General features: G+C 39.8%; 1 non-coding gene across 1 annotated transcript; it reads left to right on the forward strand.

The window, feature by feature from the left end:
* The first annotated feature begins 16,820 nt into the window (after positions 1-16,820).
* Positions 16,821-16,923, forward strand: LOC122478084. The gene has a single exon (XR_006295848.1). It is a non-coding gene; the product is annotated as a U6 spliceosomal RNA (small nuclear RNA).
* The last annotated feature ends 6,482 nt before the right edge of the window (positions 16,924-23,405 follow it).

Genomic DNA, 23,405 nt, shown 5'->3' on the forward strand with positions numbered 1-23,405 from the left:
CTCTGTTTTTATCTTATTTTTCCTTCCCTTCTCCAAATTCTACTTCAAAGAGGCCATACTGCCTTACATTCCCATCCTCTTTATGTTATCACATTTTTAAATCATTATCAATCTGATAGGTGTTAAATGGCATCCCATGTATGCTTTTTTTAAATTTATTTTACCTGATTACAAATAAATTTGGATCTCTCTCTCCCTCTCCTCCTCCTTCTTTTTAAAAAAAATTTTTTTGATGTTCATTTATGTTTGAGAGAGACAGAGACAGACAGAGTGCAAGCAGGGGAGGGGCAGAGAGAGAGGCACACACAGAATCCAAAGCAGGCTCCAGGCTCTGAGCTGTCAGCACAGAGCCCCATGTGGGGCTTGAACTCACGAACTGTGAGATCATGACCTGAGCCAAAGTCAGACGCTTAACCGACTGAGCCACCCAGGTGCCCCCTCCTCCTTCTTCTTGCCAATCAGATTTCCTCTCAAGTGAACTTCCCGTTCATAACCTTTGTTCATCCTTTTTTCTATTTGGGATGCTTATATTTTTCTTGTTGATCAGAAGTTCTTTGTATATTATGGATACAAATCCTTTGTTTATTACATATGTTGCAGATACCTTTTCCTGTTTGTTGCTTGACTTTTTATTTAGTATGTGCTCTCACTATATAAAAGTTTTAAATTTGATTTGTCAAATATATCAATATTTCCTTAATCTGTGGAGTTTTCTGTGTTGTAAGTAATCCTGAGGTCATGAGAATATTCATCTTTTCATCTGTTCGTATTTGATTTTAATAAATTAAAATTTTGGGTTTTTTGAAGTTTTTAAGTCTAGTCAGTTAACATTAAAATTTTGTTTTGCATATTTAAATTTTAAATATATCTAGAATTTATTTCCCTATATGGTGAAAGGAGACTAGTTGATTTTTCCATATATAAAGCCAGTTATCTGAATTCCATTTACCGTTTGTCCTTTCTCAGGTCTGTAAAGCCATCTATATCATACAGGAAAGTTTGATATACACATGAGTCAATTCCTGGGCTTTCTTTTCTGTTCTGTTGATCTGGTTGACTATTCCTGTGCCAAACTACATTGTTTTAATTGCTATGGTTTTATAAAAATTCATGCTAAGGGTGCTGGGTGGCTCAGTTGGTTAAGTGTTTGACTCTTTGGCTTCTGCTCAAGTCACTATCTGATCGTTCCTGAGATTGAGCCTCACTTGGGGCTCTGTGCCAACAGCACAGCGCCTGCTTGGGACTCTCTCTCTCACTCTTTCTGCCCCTCCCCTGCACTTTCTCTCCTCCCCCCCCCCTTGCTCTCTCAAAATAAGTAAACAAAAACTTTAAAAAAATCATGCTATTTTGTTGGCAAGTTGTTCTTTGGTACTCTGGAATTTTCTTGGCTGTTTTTGGACATTTATCTTTCCATACAAATTTTAGAATAAATTTGTCAAGTGGCACCAAAAAGTACTATTGGAATTTTGCTTGGTGTTGATTTATATTTACGGATGAGTCTTGGGAGAACTGTCATCATGTATCCCCTGATTTATTTAGATATTTTATTTCCTTCAATAAGGTTTTACAAGATTTTGCATAGAGATGTACACATTGCGATCTATTTATTATTGGGGTATTTATACTCAACCTCTCATGGGAGCAAGCTGAAGGAGGAATGATGCTACAACCCTGGTTGGTGACATGGGGTCTGGTCTACCTGCTCATGCAGCTAATTGTGTCCTCTGGTCCTGTTTTGTCCCTATCCCAGAATACAATTTTTAACTTGTGATGGACAACTACTGAGCCTTACTGACTTTGTGACTTGGTGACTATGACAGAACTCAGCTCATAAGCAGTTCTGGATACATTGTCACTTGATGTCCCATAGTTAAGCATTCCATCTCTACCAGGATCCGGCAAAATAGTAAGAGATGTTTCTTAAAATGTTTAATTAATGCAGGTGGCATATCTTGCTCCAGAACCTCAGAACCCTGCATTGCAGTTTTCTATTGGAATTTGCCATAAACTTTCCCCACCATTGGCATCTCTAGTAACATAGGGTCTTTCAACTCATGTGCCTCACACAGAAGAGCTGCTTTATCACAGCCTTGATCTGCTACAGAGCCCTATTTTTCTCCTAGCTCCACTCAAAGCTGGCAGCCTTCTGTGTCACCAACTATATGGGCCACTGTGGAATGTGTCAGCTCTAGAACCCAAAAAGACCTATCAAGTGTTGTGCTTCATTTTTTTTTTTTTGTGGTAAGGAATGCAAGAGGCTACATATTTTCTTTTGCTATGGAAGGGATATCCCGGCATATTCTTTACTACTGAACCCCTAAAAATTGTAACAAATTGGCAAGTCTCTGAATCTTTCTAGGATTTGTCTTTCCTGGCATGTAGCACTTATGTCTTGACAAGTCTTTGAGTGTATTAGTCACCTATTAGCTTATCCTGCCTAATCAGCATGATGTCAACAATGTAATATTTCTGTGATGCATAAACTCCAAATATCTCCAAACTGTATAAGGACGGAGAGCAGAAGAGTTATCCTAAGCCTGGGGGCACCTGGGTGGCTCAGTCGGTTAAGTGTCTGTCCGACTCTTGATCTCGGGTCAGGTCATGATCTCACGGTTCGTGAGATCAGGCCCCATGTTGGACTCTGTGCTGTCAGTGCAGAGCCTGCTTGAGAGTATCTCTCTCCCCTTCTCTCTCTCTGTCCTTCCCCCGCCAGTGCTCTCTCTCTCAAAAATAAATAAACTTTTTTTTAAAAGAAGAGTTAACATAAACCTGTAAACAATATGTAAATATATATGTAATATATATTGTAAATATTTGTTTTTGTCCATTCTACATGAATGTAATCTGTTTCTGATACTATTTTCTGAATGGCATTGAAAAAAACCCACATTTTCTAAATCAATGACCTCATACCTTATACCTGAGGCCACATTAATCTGCGCTAGTAAAGATAGCTGACCAACACGACAACTGCAATGGTAAATGCTCAGTGAATCTGTTAATTAGTGACTTGATAGATTTCCTAATGTTGAATTATCCTTGAATTCCTGTATAAACTTGGTAATGATGTGTTTATATTGATGGATTTGATTTGTACATTTTTTTAATTTAAGATTTTGTTTTTCATGTCTGTTCATAAGTGAGACTAATCTACACTTTTCTTACCTTTTTTGTTCAGTTTTAGTATCAAAGTCATATCAACTAATAAAATGAGATGAGTACCTTCTCCTCCTTTTCTTCCATAGATGAGTTTGTAAAAGATGGAATTATCAGTTCCTTAAGGGTTTAGTAAAACTCACCTACATAAACTGTCTGGACAGATTTTTTTTTGGAGTTGTATTTTCTTTTTCTTTTCCTATTTTCTTTTTTTTTTTAAGTAAGCTCCATGTCCAATGTGGGGCTTGAACTCATGACCCTGAGATCAAGAATTGCTCATTCCACCAACTGAGCTGGCCAGGCGCCCCTGGAATTGTATTTTCAGTTACAACTTCCATTTCTTTCATGGTTGTTGGTATATTTATGTTTATTTATTTCTCCATGAGTCAATTTGGTTAAATTATATTTTTCTAGAAAACTACCCATTACCTCTAATCATTGGCATAAATCATTAGCATACATAGTATTCTTTAATGATTAAAAATTCTCTATATGTACACATTTGTCCAATTTTACGTTCCTAATATTGTCTATTTGTACCTTTTACTTTTTCTTTATTGGTCTTGACAAATATTTGTCCATCATATTAACCTTTGCAAAGAACCTGCTCTTTTGTTTTGTTAAACATCTCTATAGTTTGTCTATTTTATATGTTATTAATTTCTGATTTCACCTTTATTATTTCTTACCTTCTACATTCTTTGAGTTTACCAATGATGTGCTGGGACCAGCTCATATCAGCTAATGAGAACCCATTGTTGCATGTTCATGAAGTTTGCCATCTGGTAAAAACAGCCATTATTAAAAATTAAATTATATATAATTACAATTAAATACATTACAAGTAAAGTTAATGAACATTCAAAATTGTCACTTCTTAATTTAATGTTTGCTACATTTTACTATTATTTATACTCTTGAGGATATTTACTTCTATTGTATGTGAATGAAGGAAATGCTATATAATGGTGTTCTACTACTGTGCATCTTTTCCCGGTGATGTTGTGTTGCCAGCTTGAAATTGACCATAATTAGAATATTTAAACCACAGAAATTTGCATATGCTATAAATCAGGGTTTGATTTATCGTGTTGGTGATTGTCCAGAGTTAAGAAAGTGATGAAGAAAATATTAATCATGTAACTTGTATTTAAAACTGTGCTATGAATTGGTGCAGCCGCTCTGGAAAGCAGTGTGGAGGTTCCTCAGAAAATTAAAAATAGACCTACCCTATGACCCAGCAATAGCACTTCTAGGAATTTATCCAAGGGATACAGGAGTACTGATGCATAGGGCCACTTGTACCCCAATGTTCATAGCAGTACTCTCAACAATAGCCAAATTATGGAAAGAGCCTAAATGTCCATCAACTGATGAATGGATAAAGAAATTGTGGTTTATATACACAATGGAATTCTATGTGGCAATGAGAAAAATGAAATATGGCCTTTTGTAGCAACGTGGATGGAACTGGAGAGTGCGATGCTAAGTGAAATAAGCCATACAGAGAAAGACAGATACCATATGGTTTCACTCTTATGTGGATCCTGAGAAACTTAACAGGAACCCATGGGGGAGGGGAAGGAAAAAAAAAAGAGGTTAGAATGGGAGAGAGCCAAAGCATAAGAGACTGTTAAAAACTGAGAACAAACTGAGGGTTGATGGGGGGTGGGAGGGAGGAGAGGGTGGGTGATGGGTATTGAGGAGGGCACCTTTTGGGATGAGCACTGGGTGTTGTATGGAAACCAATTTGTCAATAAATTTCATCAAAAAAAAAAAATAAATAAATAAACATTAAAAAAAATAAACTTTAATACAAAAAAAAAACTGTGCTATGTCTGTAGCTATTACATTTTTGAATAGCACAAAATATGGAGGAAATATTCTTCCAGTATTTGAAAACTATCATCTGAGTCAGCAAGTAAGTCCCTAATATTACCGACAAGTGAGTGAAGTTCCTACATAGGTTTTATTTATTTATTTATTGTTAATGTTTTAAGTTTATTTATTTATTTTGAGAGACAGCATGAGTGGGGGAAGGGCAGAGAGAAAGGAGGAGAGAGAGAGAATCCCAAGCAGGCTCCATGCTCTCTTGAACCCATGAACCATGAGATCATGACCTGAGAAGAAATCTAGAGTCAGACACTTAACCAACTAGACACCCAGGTGCCCCCCTACATAAGTCTTTATAGTTTCACTTTTGTCTTACTCATTAACACAAATGAAAATATTGACCAACATTTATGTTGGAACTACATTCAAAAATCTGGTTGTTAAACATTTACTAGCACGGGCTGCTTTACTCTCTTATTTTTCTACCTTCTTGAGTTGAACATTTTACTTATTAATTTTCAGTGTTTCTCGATTTTGTAATAAATGCCTTTACATCTTTACATTTTTTTCTAACTACCACTTTCGCCAGTGGTGTGCTGGTAAACAGACTCTTTGGGCGGAAAAAAGATGAAGGAAAAAAAAAGAAAAAAGAAGCCCTGATTTGTAGCATTTGCTGATTTTCATAGTAGAAATGCTCCTACCATGGCAGATTTCAAGCTATCTAACAATTGGCTGGAAAAAATCCTGAATATTTAAAACAAGGTTTTGGGAGCTGGTATAAAGCAGTTCTAGGCCACTGCCAGTAAGTTATATGCCATAGCTTCTAATATGTGGTATTTCTTTTATCCATAAGTTATAAATATTTGATAATTTTCAAAAATAAGAATATTTAGAACTACACATTAATAGTTTCAAAGTCTATGGATATTTGAAGGGCTTCTTTTGGCTATTGATTTCTCATTTTATTGCATGCAATATGGTTGAAGAATGAGGCATGATATTCAGATTTTTGTATTTGGGATTTTTGTGGCCTAGAATGTGTTCACTTTTTGCAAGTTTCCCCTGTGTGCTTAAAAAACATTTGTTTTCCATTTGGCAGATGCACGGTTTCTTTTAATGTATTTTATTTTTTACACAAGTTTTAGGTTCACAGCAAATGAAGTAGGATGTATAGCAAGTTCCCCTATACTCCCTCCCACTGACACACACCATCTCCCCCAACATCCACAACCTGCACGGAGTGTTCAATTTGTTATGACCAGCGAATCATCTTTGACATATTAGCACCCAAAGTGCATAGTTTATATTAGAATTCATTCTTGGTGTCACAGGTTCTACGGGTTTAGACAAATGTATGACACGTATTCACCATTGTAGTATTGTACAGAAAAGTTTGCCTGCCGTAAAAATCCCTTGTGTCCTGCCTATTTATTCCTCCTTTTCTTCAGTCCTCTGGCAACCACTGGTCTTTTTACTGTCTCCATAGTTTTGCCTTTTCCAGGATGTCATAGAGTTGAAGTCATACAGTATGCGGTGTTATCAGATTGGCCAGTGTTTTTTATTATTTATTTATTTATTTATTTATTTATTTTTAATGTTTATTATTTGAGAGAGAGAGAGAACACATGAGCGAGGGAGGGACAGAAAGAGAGAGAGGGGAACACAGAATCTGAAGCAGACTCCAGTCTCTGAGCTGTCAGCACAGAGCCCGATGCAGGGTAGAACTCGTGAACCCCAAGATCTTGACCTGAGCTGAAGTTGGACACTTAGCTAACTGAGCCACCCAGGTGCCCTAGAAGCCTTTAAGTTTTTGAAGGCAGTGAATTGCCAAAGAAACCACAAACCAAGTTTTCAAAGCATGTGATACAAAAAAATCCCCATGAAAGACTAGTTATAAATGTAATAAAATTTACACAGAATCTGTATGTTAAAAACTACAAAAGGGGCACCTGGGTGGCTCAGTCGGTTGAGTGTCTGACTTCAGCTCAGGTCATGATCTCACGGTTCATGGGTTTGAGACACATCAGGCTCACTGCAGTCAGCTTGTCAGCACAGAGCCTGCTTTAGATCCTCTGCTCCCTTCTCTTTGCCCCTCCCCTGCTTGTGCTTTCCTCCCCCCAGAATAAATAAATACATATTTTTAAAAAACTACAAAAACCTGATAAAATAAAGACCTAAAGAAATGGAGAAATATGCTACGTTCATGTATTGGAAGACTCAATATTCTTAATATGTCAATACTCCCTAAACTGATCCTTAGGTTCAGTGCAATCCCAGTCAAAATTCTAGCAGGATATTTTGTACATATAAAGAAGTCAATTCTAGAATTTACGTGGGAAACAAAAGAATTAAAAACCTCATGGACCATGAGATCATGGCCTGAGCCAAAGTCTATGCTCAACCCACTGAGCCACCCAGGTGGCCCATCAGTGTTTTTTTTTTAAATATAGCTACTTATTAGCTCAATTTTATTGCCTTATTCAAATCTTATGTATCCATGGTAACTTTTGTCTACTTTGTCAGTTCCTGAAAAAGATGTGTTAAAATCTTTCACTATTATTATGGATTTGGTCATTTCTCATTTTAATCCTGTCAATTTTCACCGCATACATTTTGCAGCTATATTTTTAGATGCATCAACATTGTTTTCTTTCAGTGGATGACTATTTGTTAATCATTAAGTGATGTGTCTTTTTGTCTTTATTAATGATTTTCACCTTAAATTCCATTTTGCATATTCTGTCTTTTTCCATCCCCCCATTTTTAACATCTCTGATTCATTATGTTTTAGGTATGTTTCTTTTTTCTTTTTTCTTTTTTTTTTTCAACGTTTATTTATTTTTGGGACAGAGAGAGACAGAGCATGAACGGGGGAGGGGCAGAGAGAGAGGGAGACACAGAATCGGAAACAGGCTCCAGACTCTGAGCCATCAGCCCAGAGCCTGACGCGGGGCTCAAACTCCCAAACCGCGAGATCGTGACCTGGCTGAAGTCGGACGCTTAACCGACTGTGCCACCCAGGCGCCCCCCCGTATGTTTCTTTTTTCTAATGTTTTTTTAAAAAAAAATTTAGAGGAGAAAGAGGAAGAGAGTGAGAGAGAGCAAGCACACGAGTGGGGGAGTTCCAGAGGGAAAGAGAGAGAGAGAAAATCTCAAGCAAGCTCCATGCTCAGTGCAGAGCCCAATGCAGGGCTCAGTCTCACAACCATGAGATCATGACCTAAGCCAAAATCAAGAGTCGGATGCTGAACTGACTGAGCCACCCAGGTGCCCCTGGGTATGTGTCATATAGACAATATATAGCTGAATTTTAAATATCTAATCTGAGTGTCTCTGTCTTCAAATAGGTGTTTCTAATCCATTTATGTTTATTGCGACTATTGATACACTATTTGGTGTTTTCTAGTTACCATGCTCTTCCTTTGCTTTTTTCCTTCTTGTTCATGTTACATTGTCTAGGGGCATTGAGTTTTTCAGGCTGACTTAGTTTCCATCTATGACTTGGGACAGGGACCACATAGTTGCTATCCTCAGGCTGGTGATTAGGTTTTTCTCAAAGAAGACACTTTTTCCATTTCTCTGCTTTCCATCTTCCCTGATTATATCGTATTTAACTCTCTGCTATATCCAGAACTTGCAATCCTGACTTCTCTCTTCTTTAGAGCATTAAAATTCCAGATTCTAAGAACCATATCTGGTTCACTTACCCTTTGAGACATGAGTCTTCAAATCCTACCTACCACTTTGGGTGTTTTCTTAGTTTCTGGTACATGGAGTTTTCTTCTTTTCAAGATTGAGTATGCATTTACACTTGAATATCTGGCATTTTTACATATCTGCATTGTATGAGTTTGTGGTGCAGGTGTGTGTGTGTGTGTGTGCGTGTGCGTGCATGCGCATGTGTGTGTGTTTGCGTGTTGATAGGATTTTGGATTATTTCCTACATCAGCCTAGGCTTTTATTTTGATTGAAAAACAAGCCTATGCTCTTAACCACTAGGCTCTACTGCCTCCCAGTGTTGTTTTTCCTCTTAGGCTTCCAATATTACCCTTGATGCTTGTGTGGATTTTATAAATAAAGAGACAGAATTTGTGAGATGCACTTTCTTCATGTAATATAAATAAACATAGCTGTCACATTTGAAGTTATCAAGTATGGAAAACAAGTTAACAAATGAATTATTCCTTGTTTACTTTCCAAATGAGCCAATTATTTCCCTCATTAGCCAACACTTTGGTATTTTATTCAGGTCCTTAACAAACGAAGACATTTGCCTATTTTAGTTATATATCACCTTTCACTGGACACCAGGGTGCCAAATTCAGATAGTTCCTTCTTATAAAAATGAGGCCTAAGGTTTGAGGAAGAAACTAAAATGTAGTTCTTAGAATTGAAGTGTAAGCAGGATTCTATATAGATATGCTGACTGTTTTTTCCTGCTGTGGACATTCTGCTTTGACTAATATATTTAGAAGATTGAAGATCAACACCTGTTCCTCTAGTGGTTCTCTTTTGTACAGTGACCTTTGCCTCACCCATATAAATACACACATGGCGATTAAGCTGTCAGATATCATAGGGGACTTTTGCAGGGGTGAGGACAATGAATCACTCCTGGAATTTCTCACTTGTGGTCCCCCAGATGTCTGCTATCCACCTTGCCAGCTATTTCTTTGCCCACTCTTTTATTAAGCCAGTGTCTCCAAATGGGCCACTAATATTTTGGTATTTGAGGATTCTCTATCAAGTATAGGGCTTGGACTAGATGATCTCTTACTAAGAGCCCTCCCAATTCTGGCATTTTATGGGCTCAGATTTCACTGCCAGCTTCCACGATGGAGGACAGATATCACATGACATTAAGTTTGTGCTTAGGAAAGTGTCAATGCTCATGTTTATTGCTACGACAGGACTTAACAGAAAGAAATATATCAGTAGAGAACTCACAGTACCCCAGAGCTTTTCCAATTGGTGGAAGTAAAGGGAAAGAAACTAACATTTATTGAGTTATCACATAGCATGTAGTATCTCAGTTAAAACTTACTGTCTATGAAGGAGATGCTATTTCTCCCTCTTGCAAGAAAATGAGTTTGAGAGAATGTAGATGAGTAACTCAATATTGCTTATCTAGTAAATAGTGGAGATGAGATTTGACTTCAAGTCCTTCTGGTTTCAAAGTTTTTCCATAGCTCATGCTACCTGTCTATCCACCCATCAATTTATTTCTCCTCATATACTTACTGAGCACCTACTATGTGCCAAGTAGGCACTGTAGATGCAATAGGGAATAAGACAAGATCCGTGCTCTCTATCATGGTTTATTTACAGTATTAAATTATCCTAACTACAGTAGGACCATAGGACAATAAGCACACCCCATAGCTGCAGTAAGATTCAAACAGATGAGTTGATTACGAAGATCTTGGAGAACAATGGTAAGATCTGGTTAACAAAGGTCAGGAGAAGGACTAATCTTTTGATCCAGTCATCCTCTTGTTAAGACTCCCCAAATGCCTGATCGCATTTGGCCAAAACTGACATCAAAGTGTTATTGGGAGGCACTTAACCGTTCTCAGGTATACAAGACTCTAACAAAAACTTTATTGAGGAATAATATACATACCATGAAACTCACCCATCTTAACTATTAAAACCCAATGGTTTTTAGTATATTTACAGGGTTGCACAACTTATCACCACAGTCTAATATTAGAACACTTTCCTCACCTCAGAAAGAAACCACATAAACATTATCAGTCCTTCTCTATTCTTGTTGTTCCTCCCTCTCTGCTCTAGCCGCAGGAGACTACTCAGCTATTTCCTGTCTCTATGGATTTGCCTATTCAGGACATTTTACGTGAATGGAATCATGTAATATATGATGCTTTGTGACCAGCTTCTTTTACTTGGCATAATGTTTCCAACATTTATCCATACCGTAGCATATATCAGTACTTCATTCTGTTTTATGGCCAAATAAGATTCCACCCTATGAGTATACCACATTTTATTTATCCATTCATCAGCTAATAGACACTGGGTTATTTCTACCTGTTGTGAATAATGCTGTTGTGAACATTTGTTTACCAGTTTTTGCTTCGACATTCAATTCAAATGTTCAGTTTTGAGTATATACTAAGGAGTGGAATTGCTTGATTCTGTTGATTTTGTGCCTAAAATATTAATGAACTAGTAAACGGTTTTTCCACAGAGGCTCAACCATTTTACATTCTCATCAACAGTGTGTGAGGATTCGAGTTCCTCCACATTCTCACCAACATTTTATAAACCCTCTTAAAGTGGGCTATACAGCACTTTAATAATAACAAGAACAACGTTAATAACCAACACTTACTTTGAATCAGGTAGTCCTCCAAGCACTTCACATAAATGAACTTACTGACTCTTCATAGAACTCTATGACATAGGAACTATTATTTCAGATGAGTAAACTGAGGTACAGAGAAGATAAGTAAATTGGCCAAGTTCATACAACTAAAAAGTATGAAAGCCAAGGCTTGAATCTCAGAAGTTTGAGCCCAAAATGTGTACCCTTGACAAATAAACAGCAGGCCTCTTTAATAATAGATAATAGCTCACATTCTAAGTGTTTTGTACCCATTTTCTCATTTCATCTCACAAAATGCCAATGAATTAGGTACTATTGTATCACCCTTCATCCCATACATAGATGAAGTGACTAAGCCATGGAGAGGTTAAGTACATACTCAAGGTCACATGGCTTGTATTTGTGACACTAAGATGCAAATCCAGGTCAAGTATGCTTAGCCCCTCTGCTCTTTGGAACAGAGCTGGAGCTCAAGCAACTTCAGTGGTAAAAGTAGAAGGGAAAACGATACTTATAAGTAGTCTGCACACTCGGAGATAAAAAGCTACAGGGAACAGAATCACCTCAGCCCTACTGAATTCTCAGTGGCAACCTGCTCGCAAATATTTGCAATTAAAATGTAATGCAAAGTTAGTTGAGAGGTTTAGGTGGAACTTGGTGACACGGGGTGGGGGGTGGGGGGGCGGGCTTTTTTGGTAGATAAGTGGAGCATTGTCCAAGTAGGAATGCACTTCCACTGGGTTGTCATCGGCTGTCACTGGTGCCAAAGCAGAAGCAATGGCTCACTTTCAAAACGGTCTCCAGCTGTACTTTTGTTTTAAAAAATTAACAGTTACATGCGATATTTTAGATTTTTCAGGTAAGAAATAACTGGCAGACTCCTGGGATAACACACTTGCTTTGATGAATGAAACGGTGAGGACAGATTTAGAAAACATTGGGAAATACTTATAACTCCAGCTGTGGGCTAGAACTTAAAATCTTAAGGTCGATTGTTTGCTTTGGTCAAATTGACAAAGTCCGTGTGGTGGTTAAGATTATAGGCGACTGTCTTTCTGAGCTCTATATTGGACCTTGCCACTTGCTAGCTTTAGTCAAGTTACTTTTTCTTTACCTCAGCTTCCCAATCTGTAAAATGGGCATCATAATACCTGTCACATAGACTTGTACAGAGGATTAAAATGGGTGAAAATGCATAAAATGCTTAGAACGGTTTCTGGCATATAGTAAGGTCTAAATAAGTGTTTGCTGCTTGTATAACAGTGGTAGTAGTAGTAATAATAACTATTATATGATAATACCAAATGTTGTCAGGGAAGAGATAATATCGTAACTCTTAAAAGGTACATACACTGAAATCCCACTTTTAGATAATTATCTTAAATAAATAATCACATATTAAATTACAAGTACATTCGCTGCAACTATGTTTATATCCTGAAACCTGGAAGCCATAAATAACGTAGACCTCCTTGACAAGGAATAATCTTTACAATGTATTGCTACGTGAAAAAACTCAGGCCATAAAATTGTACATTATAATGCCTTTTTTGAAAAAATATGTGTATGTTCACGTTTGGAGAAAAGGTCTGGAATATCAATATGTTAACATTAGCTTTCCCTGGGCTGTTGATCATTTTTATGCCCTCCTGGCTATTTATATTCTACTCATTTTGTTCTCAACGAGCAGGTATTATTTGTGTCATTTTAAACAGTCATTTTAAAATGTCAAAGTCTGCCAGTGCCTGATCGGCTTCACCTGGCAGTGAATTTGGACACTAATGGATGCAGCCCAGATTGTATATGAGATACTTTACATTCTCCACAGCCATCCGGGGACAGAATCTCAATTAGAACATCAAGGTCTGCCTTCTGTGGCCCCTTGCTGTGTCAGTTCCACCTATGGGCTGCTGTGGATTTGCATAAATTAAATGCCAGCTGGATAGCTGCCATTGTCTTGAAAAATAGAATGTGATCAGCACGGGGGGAGGGAAGGAAAGGGAAAATTCGCCTTTGTTTCATGGCACCCTCTTCTTGTTAATGCTCATTCAAGACTGCTTTGACCGCAGCTCAGTTGTGGTCTGGTAATTTCCATGGCTTTTCTTTTCTTTTTTTTTTTTTTTATGATGGGGTAAATAATCTGAGCAGCAGTTTCTTTCGTGAGAGGCACTTCTTAGGAAAGGAGATATTGTACAGCAGGATCATGTGCCGTGGGATGTGCCCAGGCTTAGAATCACAGAATTTTCAAGAGAGAGGTTCCCTAGGGACTGTCACTCGGGAGTTGCCTGCAACCATTGTAAGTCTATGCTGACCTTTCAAGTGTCAAGAAGGAAGATCTTCTGCCCTTCCGGGTACTTCTAAATGGACTAAGAATCAAATTGATATGAGAAAGATTAACAGGAGAGAATCAAATTTAATGGTGTACTTCTGGGGAATCCACAAAGACATGAAAGTCCAAAGGCAATGAGGCAATAGGAAGCTTATATGAGCTAAGGAGAGGGATAGGGTCTGAGGATACAAAGGGGAGGAAGGTGAGAGGAGAGGTCTTGAAAAACAAAGGTTGCCCTATTATGCAGGTAAGTTTCTTAGGTAAAGGGGAGTCTGTTAATAACTCTCTTCCTAGCATAGGCTTTCCTTTCTAACGTGAATTTAGGCAGTTGAAGACAAGGAAGAGAGCTTTTCATGCATAGGTCACGTTTTGATTACTTTTAACTCAATATAGTGTTCTTGCCAATGTGGCCCATTTTGGGGTGGCCTCCTTTTAGCTCCTACACAAGAAACAAAAAGCTCATGTTCTTTTTGTATTTCGTATCATGAAAACAATCTTTCATTTTCCTATTTTCTGTTTGTAATTTTCCAAAATTTGTAAGTAATTTTAAAATTGGAACCCCGTATTTATAATGTTAAAAGTGCTTTACCCTGGTTTGTGTGCGTGGGGATTGTCCACAATGCCCTCACACATAACACGAATCATTGGTCTAAGCCACATCTTTCCCATAGCCATCTCTCTTTCATTCAGTCCATTATTGAGCCACTACAATGTTCCAGGGAATGTGCAAACAAACTTATGTGCCCTCTTGTGAAAAGAGAAGCTCTACAGAAGTTCTAAGTCTGTGGTTCATTATGAATTAGATTCATGCATCCATCCGTCCATTCATTGAACAAATATTTGTTGAGCACCTATTATGTCCCAAGCAATGCTCTAAGTTCTGCGAGTAATAATAGTGAACTGGAGCTTACATTATAGTGAAGAGGGAGGTGATAAATAAATAACCTAAAGCCGGGCAATGATAAGTGCTATGAAGAGCACAAAGCAGGGCATGGGAGTGCTTCTTTAGGTGGGATGGTCAGGGAAGGCTTCTCTCAGTGTTGCAGGGTGGCCTGGGGAGACCCTGGGCTCTAGGGCCTCGAACCAGCCTGTCCTAAAGACATCCCTGAAGGTTCTTAGTCTCATCAAGAGAAAGAGTTCAAGGACAGACACAACACAGTGGATGAGCAATACAAGTGGGGAAGTTTATTAAAATGAAAGTATACTCTCGATATCTGAAAGCAGGCGAGTTCAAGAGAGTGAGAGCGAGTGAACTGCATGCCCTGGGGTTTGGGTTTCTATCTTTTATTGACAGTTGTTAGCTAGGGGGTGGAATATTCTTTACTTGGAGTGAAGATTTCTTGTAAGCATGGTTTCCGGCCTTTTCTTCCTCATTTGGTCAATGGTTTCCTATCATAGCGCCCACCATCTTGGTTTCACCCAGCTTCTTGTATAGGGCTGCCAAAAGAGGCCTCTGACTTTCCTGATACTTGGCCATGACTTCCTTTTTGCTGTCCTCCAGGTATTCTGTTAGAACCTAACTGCCTACTCTAATGTCAGGAGTTGACACTTGAGCAGGTAGCTGGATGGAAGAGACTACAGCATGATCAGAGGCAATCCTAGGGTTGAAATGTGGGTTTTTTTTATTTTTTAATGTTTATTTATTTTTGAGAGAGAGAGAAAGAGAGAAAGCAAGCTGGGGAGGGGTAGAGAGAGGGAGACACAGAATCTGAAGCAAGTTCCAGGCTCTGAGCTGTCAGCCCAGAGCCCGACGTAGGGCTTGAACTCACAAACCGCAAGATCATGACCCGAGCTGAAGTCAGACCCTTAACCGACTGAGCCACCCAGGTGCCCTGGTTTGAAATGTGTTTGAAATAGTTACCTGGTATCTATTTCCAGAATTCGTTGAGACTCATGGCAGAAAGTTTCCCCTGGCTCCAGGAGGAGAGATTACCAGGTTCAGGCAAGCAGTGGGAAGCATTTCACAGCCCATGTCAGAATCTAAGAGTCAGAGCATTACTCAGGCACGGTCAGCAGAGGAGGACTCAGAATGCCCATACCAGGATGGTTTGCATCAGGAAAAAAAATCAGCATTGGAACTCTCAACTCCTTAGGCTCTCAGACTTTCTTCTTCTGTGATGGAAAAGTTATTTTACCCTGCTAACCAACTCTGCTCTTTCTTCATACTTTCACCCCCCTTGCCAAGTACAGTGATGGAAGGGTCTGGAGGAGCTCCAGGTTACACAGAGCAATGTTTTAAAGCCATGGAACTAAATACTTTTAAAGCCTGGCCCAGGAAGGCACAAGCCCTGGTTGTCAGGGCATTGAGGGAGCATCTAACTGAAAGGCTGTGAGGAGCAAACCAGAAGGCCATTTCTGCTCTTGAGGGCAGAAGCACAAGCTAATGGTGGGGAGAAGCTGAGAGAAACCAGGTAAACCCAGACAGACCTCAGGGAAGATGGTACGAAGATAGAACTAGCTCTGAGAAAACAGGAATGTCAGCAGTAGCTGGGTTTGTCAGCTGCTATCTTTCCTTTTGGCCCCTCCTCTGTTTCCAGCACCCCTGATTGAGCGTCCATTCAGATGCTGAGTTTGTTCTCCGTCGACTGTCTACTCACCTCACCAGAAAGAGTAACTTATAACATCTCTAGGCACTGGGTTGCACACTGAGTTTACCAAAATTTGAGGGTTCTGAAGTGATGCTCTGGGGGCTGCTGTGGAACATGAGTGGGCAAGTGGGCTTTGGAGTCCCCAGTTTGCTAAACAGATAAATTACATTTGTATCTGTTATACATACTGTCTGCTATGAAAAGGTCCCGTTTCTTAAAAAAATACAAAAAAACAGAACTAAAACTGTCATCTTAAGGTGTTACTCCTTCCGGGAGAGAATAGAGTCGAACAGGCTCACAAGTTAGGGTCTAGGATGAGGCAGCCTGCATACAATTTCCAGTTTCATCACAGCAGTGGCCTTGGGCCAATGAGTGAGAATTCTCTGAATTCGAGACTTCAGTAATTTTCAACCTACAGGAAACTCTCAATTCCCTCATAAGGTTGCCATGAGGATTAGATGCAGTGATAGTACACGAAGGGCTTTGTACGATGCCTGTCATGTAAAAAGGACAGGATAAATGTTAGCTATCATTAGCTAGAGACTTGCTACTCAGAGTGTGGTCCGCTGCTCGCTCTGGCGGCACATGTACTAAACTTGATACAGAGAAGATTAGCATGACCCCTGCACAAGGATGACACGGAAATTTGCGGAGTGTTCCATATTTAAAAAGAAAAAGCGAAGTGTGGTCCGTAGAGCAACAACACCAGCATCCCCTGGGAGCATGTTAAAAATACAGGATCTCCAGCCCCACTACTGGCCTACAGCATCACAGTCTGTACCTTAAGGACATCCACGGGTGATTCATCAGCATATTACAGCTGGAAAAATGCTGGTTTAGAAGACACTGAAGGCCAGAGGCATAGATCTTTAATAGTGGTATTCTAGGAGCTTTCTAGGGGGCATTGGACATTTTTTCCTGGTACCCTTCGAATCACACCTCATAGACTGTTGCTTTCTCCACCAAGATTTTGAGTTTGTAAGTGAAGTGCCTAACTAGTGCCTCTGGAAAACCTGCTCAGCTTTCAAGGCACAGCTCAAGCATTGCCTCCTCAGCGCAGCCTTTCCTCACCCACCTATCCCACCACCCACAACCTCCTGGAACCGAACGCTTCTCTCTTTGTCCTCTTCTTGACTCTGAACTGACTTCTATATCATGGTGCCAAAACACATACAGCAGAGTTGGAATGTATACCCGGCAACTCAGATGTGCAAAAATGTTCTCTAGAACTGAACTAAACTACCCCCAGGAGCTTCCCATCCTGCTGGGTAGGGGGTTGGAAGTACAGACACACAATTCATTGTGTCAGTTGAAAGACTCTGCCTCTGGATAAAATGCTGAGTCTTGCATATTTTAACCTCATTTTTCCTCCTCTTACAAAACACGGTGTCTGGAAGCAGTGGGGTTGAGGAGAATAGAGCCTTGGATCCATGCTATTTTCTGCTATGGAGTGGCTGGTCTGGAACAGTCCCTACTCCCCTGTGCTAATGTCTGCTGAAGTGCAGTGGGTCTCTTCTGGTCTTTTAGGGACTTCATTGGTTGCACCTGTTGTTAAATCCATAGCCCTGGTGATTTGTTTCTGGTTCCAAAGCCCCCTGGTTTTGTAACTTCTTCATTCCAAACATAGGCATCCGGTGGCCCACTCGTCCTCTCTACTCCTTCGCATTTTGGATGTTCCACGTGCCACGTGCAGGCTATGAAGAAACACAAGTGTTACATCAGGCCCGTGAACTTAGACACCTCCCCCCCCCCCCCCCCCGTTGCTGTCCTACCATTTGGACGCCAGATTGCTCCAGCACCAAGGTAAATGCAGGTCTCCTCCAAGGGGGATTCACAGCTTCCTAGTTTGTCCCTCACTGCTTTGGTGGTTTCCTGCAGGCCCCTCTGATAGTTGTCCGCCTGCTCCTCTCCTTCTCTACTTTCTTTTACAGTCCACATCTCTTCATTCCCAGGCAGGTGGAACCTCCTTCTGCACCCCCCGCTGAGTTCTCTTTACTCATGGCTTATAGTCAAACCCCATGCGTCACTTTGACTACATACATGGAGCCGCTGGTATTTGAAAATTCTCTTCTTCCCTGATGAAACGTCACTCTTAAGACTATTATCTGATAGAGGTTCTTAACCATTTTGTGACATGGTGACCTCCTTTGGCAGTATGATGGTCCCCTATGGATCCCTTCCTAGAATCATATGCTTCAATAGAAAAAATAAGGTACACAGGATTACAAAGGAAGCCAATGATATTGAAATTCAGTTATCAAAATATTTTTAAAAAATCGTGACAGACTAGTACTTGTGCTTCTTTGTTAATGGCGTAAATGATAAGCTCTAGTGGCAGGTCAAGTAACCGCCATAATTTCAAACTAATGATGAGGGTAAATAATATTTTGAGAGAACTACAGCATTATTAATGTGGTATGAAAGTGTCTGTGATATCTACCGCTGACAACAGTCACAGGTATGGCTAATATTGCTATCCTTTGTTGCCTATGTTAACAATGAAAGTAAAAGCAAATTTGGGGTGAAAGATTAGTAGAAATTCAGATGCACTTTGTCCTTCGTGTACTTTATTTAGCTGGGGAGTCTCATGTTAAAAAAAAAACAACTTGTGTATAGACTAAAAATCCAAAACCTAGTCTGACAGTCAGAGCTAAGTAATGATATCCACTCTCACTGTTACACTACTTTATTGCCACTGGTTTGTTTTCATCTCTCCTTCTCTAAGACTATAAGTCCTGTGACAGCAGGGGACTGGGTTTTAGTCATTGTTGTCTCTTAGGAGCTAACCTGACACATGGCAGGCGATCCCTATCTAACAAATGAAGGAGCAAACCAACCAGCTTTGCTGGCAAATCTGAAGAACCTAGCAGCCTGGATACTCATTCATCATTCACCATTCAGTTTCTCTTCACCATCAGAGACGTGGTCACTCATTTCATCTCTGGTCCATTCCAACATTCAGCTCTGAATCCACCTTCCCACCAGTGCACATGCACAGGCACATGCACACATCACAGGACAATGAGTCACTTAACCCACAGCCGCTGCCACGAGACACTGGTACCTCCTATTCATTCGATATATGATTATGATACTCCTACTATGCTCCAGGCACACAACACAGAGCTGGGAATACAGAGGCAAGTAAGCCAGACACAGTCCACACTCCTCTGCTATGGAGCTTACAGTCAAGGGCAGTGACCTTTGAATTGTGTTCTGCACCCTCTTGGGTTCATGGATAGTCCCCAGAGCCTGATATAGGGAGACAAAGCTCTCAGAGGTCTAGGTCCCCTTCTCTACTTTATCCAGAGTTGCTACCCTTTTTGTCTACTTTATATATTGGGGTTCACTTTTAGCAACAGTTTCAGAGCTAAGAAATAGTTGAAAACCACTGCCCTGGTAGATCAAAGTTCCTTGCATCCTTAAAGTCTTCAGGGAAGGAGATTCTAAAGGGCAAGTCCCTGTCCCCTTGAATCAACACCTTTCTGCCTTTGATAAAGGTAGAGAAAGGGGCTAAAAGGAGAGCAGCTGTGTGGCCTCTGTCCCTAGTTGTGGGCCCCAGCCACAACACCTACAGGAGACGTAGATTTTGTAGAGAATGGAATTTCTGGAGTGCTCATGCCACAGATGCCAAGCTGATGCCTTCTCCCTGGCACCCCACTTCCCTTCTTTGCCTTTATAAGTGAGATGGCAGAGAGAATCAGGAACGCAACCTTTCCAAGGGCAAAATGTGGTTAATTCCATTGATGGCTGAAAATCAAGACCAAAATTTTTAATACAGAATGGTGCCCTTTTTTAAATTGCCTTGCTTGGATGGGGAGTGCAAATTGTATTAGAAAAAAAAAAATGTGGGGCCTGTGGAGACTGTGTTTGGAAACATATGAGGTGAGGCATGTAGTGGGAAAACATTTTCCCAAGAGCTGCCTCCTCCTGATTACATTAACTTGTTTGTTCTTAAGGGCAAATGTGGGAACAAAGAATTTGAAGTTGATTGACTAAGCAACCTCTTCCTTCCACTGCCATCCAACCCTAGGCCTTGGAAAAGGTTAGACAGTGATGGTGGCCCAGTCTGAGTGATGAAGGATGAGACCAGAGAAGATATAACAGAGGTGAGTCACAATGGCTCACACATAGTGTGAAAAGAAGCTATTGCTTGCTTATTCATTCATTCATTCATTTATTCATTCAACTACTTTCTGAGCACCAGTTGTGTGTCAGGTACTGTGTGAGGTGCTGGAAATGCAGAGACACAAAGTCTCCCCAGTTGGAGTATAGACAAGTTACCATAGCTCTGTAAGTTTTAGTTCACTCATTTAAAAAGTCGGGCTAATCAAAATAGCTCCCTCATGGGGTTGTTACAAGGACAAAATGAGTTAAAACCCAAGTATGCTCAAAGGAAATATTTTGCAGATTTTATACTAAAAACAGATTTTTGTCTTCTCACTTACCTGCTTAAAAGTTTATTAATATTCTAGAAAAATACATGAATATTAGGAAATGAGGCAGGAGGGCTCCAGTGATTGTTACTATGGCTATGGAATCTATCCATAGGAATTTACCTCTAGCCTTCAACCTGTGAATTGGATCAGACTGTGGCCAGGGATGTATTGCCCTGGTTTGTTAGAGGGCCTGAATTCCACAATTCCACCTACCTTTTCCAATTAGCTGCTTGTTTCCTGATTAACTCTGGTCCTCAGGGGCCTCATGTCTATACAGAAACTCAGGTCCTGGCTCTACCCAGAAGCTGCAATATTAGTGGCATTGTTCCCAAGAGTATGGATCCTCTGACCCTAAGGCCTATGGGTCCTTATTTAGTTAGAGTTTAGTTTTAGAGTCTGCCCAATGAGCATCCTTGCTTCGGGGTTCACTTTTTCTTGAGTATAAATAGGACACACTCTGAAAGCAGGCCTAGGTGAGCCCATGCATTTGGTGGCTTATTTCTATCCAAGGAAAGGGAAAAATTAGATTACATGGTGTGCTTAATTCCAAGACTGGCAGTGATATTTTTAAATATATATACTTATATATATATTTAATTTTTGGTTACAAAAATTGAGTTGTAATGAACTGTCACTATTTTGAGTGTGTTTGACTTTGATGTTTAAAGATGACTGGAACTATTGTCTTTGTGGAATTCATTCATTAATCACTACGCTGGAATTATACTGAAGTTGCCTCTGGAGTCATATATAACCTTTGGTGTAATTTCATAACCTATTTAAGACACCCCCATTGGGCTAGGGCTAAGAGTAGTACTCATGGGTTTGACGAGAAGCCCAATGTAAATGCTACAGTATGGTGTTTGAGAGCACAGGCTCTGGAGTCAGGCTGTTGGGTTCTAAATCCCAGCTTGGCTACTACTCAACCGTGTGACCTTTAAAAAAGTCACGAAACTCTAAGCCTTCATTTCTTCATCTCTATAATGGGGTGATTATAGTACCTACTCTATAAGGTTGTTGTAAACGTAGATGAAGAGAGCCTCACACATAATAAGAATGGCAGATTACAGTACTGTTCACCTATATTTCTTGCCTCTCCTTGAAGTGCCTCTCTCTGTGGAATGATTATACATCTCTGCCTTGTTGAATTCAGGCATGGCCATACGACTTGCTTTGGCCGATAAAATACGAGCAAAGATGGCATGAGTCACATACAGGCAGAAGTTTTAAGAGCAGGGTATGCTTTATCATATTCTCTTTCTCCTGTGTTATGTTAACTGCAATGCTCCAGATAGAATCTGATCCATTAGCCTGGGTTCCAGAGTGAAAATAATATGGAACAGAGGTTCAACCAAGCCATGCTGGACACATATCACGAGTAAAAAACATCCCTTTGTGGTTCACAACTAAGATTTTGGAATTATTTGTTACTGCAACACACCTCTCCTATTCTGACTGTTGTAAGAAGTGCTAAATGAATGTTAACTCTTGTTAGTAAGCAGAATCTCCCTCTCTCTCATTTTATATAGTCTCAATATGTTGTGAGAATGAAAAATTTAGTAATTCAACTGTCTGCTTCATCTCCATCAATGGCTTTCAAGCCTGTTTATTAATGAAGCCGCCTATACAAATAAAGTTCTCTTTTTAATTTAAAATTTTTTTTTAATTTTTGAGAGAAAGAGAGAGAGACAGCATGCACACACAAGCAAGGGAGGGGCAGAGAAGGAGAGACAGAATCCCAAGCAGGCTCCATGCCATCAGCAGAGAGCCTGAAGTGGGGCTTGAACTCACAAACTGTGAGATCATGACCTGAGCAGAAATCAAAAGTCGGAGGCTTAACCGACTGAGCCACCCAGGTGACCTTACAAATAAATTTCTATATAGGACTTCAATATATTAAAATGGATAAAAGCAGTATTTTGTTAATATCAATTTATTTGATAACCCAAACACATATTTACTTATTATAAGGAAAATTAATCTAAAACTGTTATGATAAACACAAACATTTGAAATTGGGAGTTATGATGCAGTTGTACCAATCTAAATCTGTAATTGGTTTTGGTTGCATGGTAGTAAGAATATTCTGACACACAAAGATAACTATTTGCAGATGGTAATAGTATTTTTTTTAGATTTTATTTTTAAGTAATCTCTACACCCAACATGGACCTCGAACTCAACAATCCTGAGGTCAAGAGTTGCATGCTCCATCAACTGAGCCAGCCAGGCACCTCACAAATGGTAATGCTTTTTATTCTCTTGTCCAACTGCATACTGTTGAGTTACAATGCATTCTTTTCCTTTAATATTTATTTATTTTTGAGAGGGAGAGAGAGACAGAGACAGAGACAGAGTGTGAGCAGGGGAGGGGCAGAGAGAGGGGGAGACAGATAATCCGAAGGAGGATCCAGGCTCTGAGCTGTCAGCACAGAGGCCGACGCCAGGCTTGAACTCACGAACCATGAGATCATGACCTCAGCTGAAGTCGGATGCTTAACCGCCTGAGCCACCCGCATGCCCCCCCTTTTTAATATTTATTTATTTTTAAGAGAGAGAGAGAAAGAGAGAGAGGGTTACATTACATCCTTTGATTAAACTGAATGGCAAATGAAATTTATTTTGACTTCTGCACAGAAAAATGAAACTATGGAGCAGCTCAAGTCAATGCATTGTTGGCCTTCATTGTGTAAAAATTTGGCATATAGAAC

This window comes from Prionailurus bengalensis, chromosome X, assembly GCF_016509475.1.
Source record: "Prionailurus bengalensis isolate Pbe53 chromosome X, Fcat_Pben_1.1_paternal_pri, whole genome shotgun sequence".
In the NCBI taxonomy this organism is placed as follows: Eukaryota; Metazoa; Chordata; class Mammalia; order Carnivora; family Felidae; genus Prionailurus; species Prionailurus bengalensis.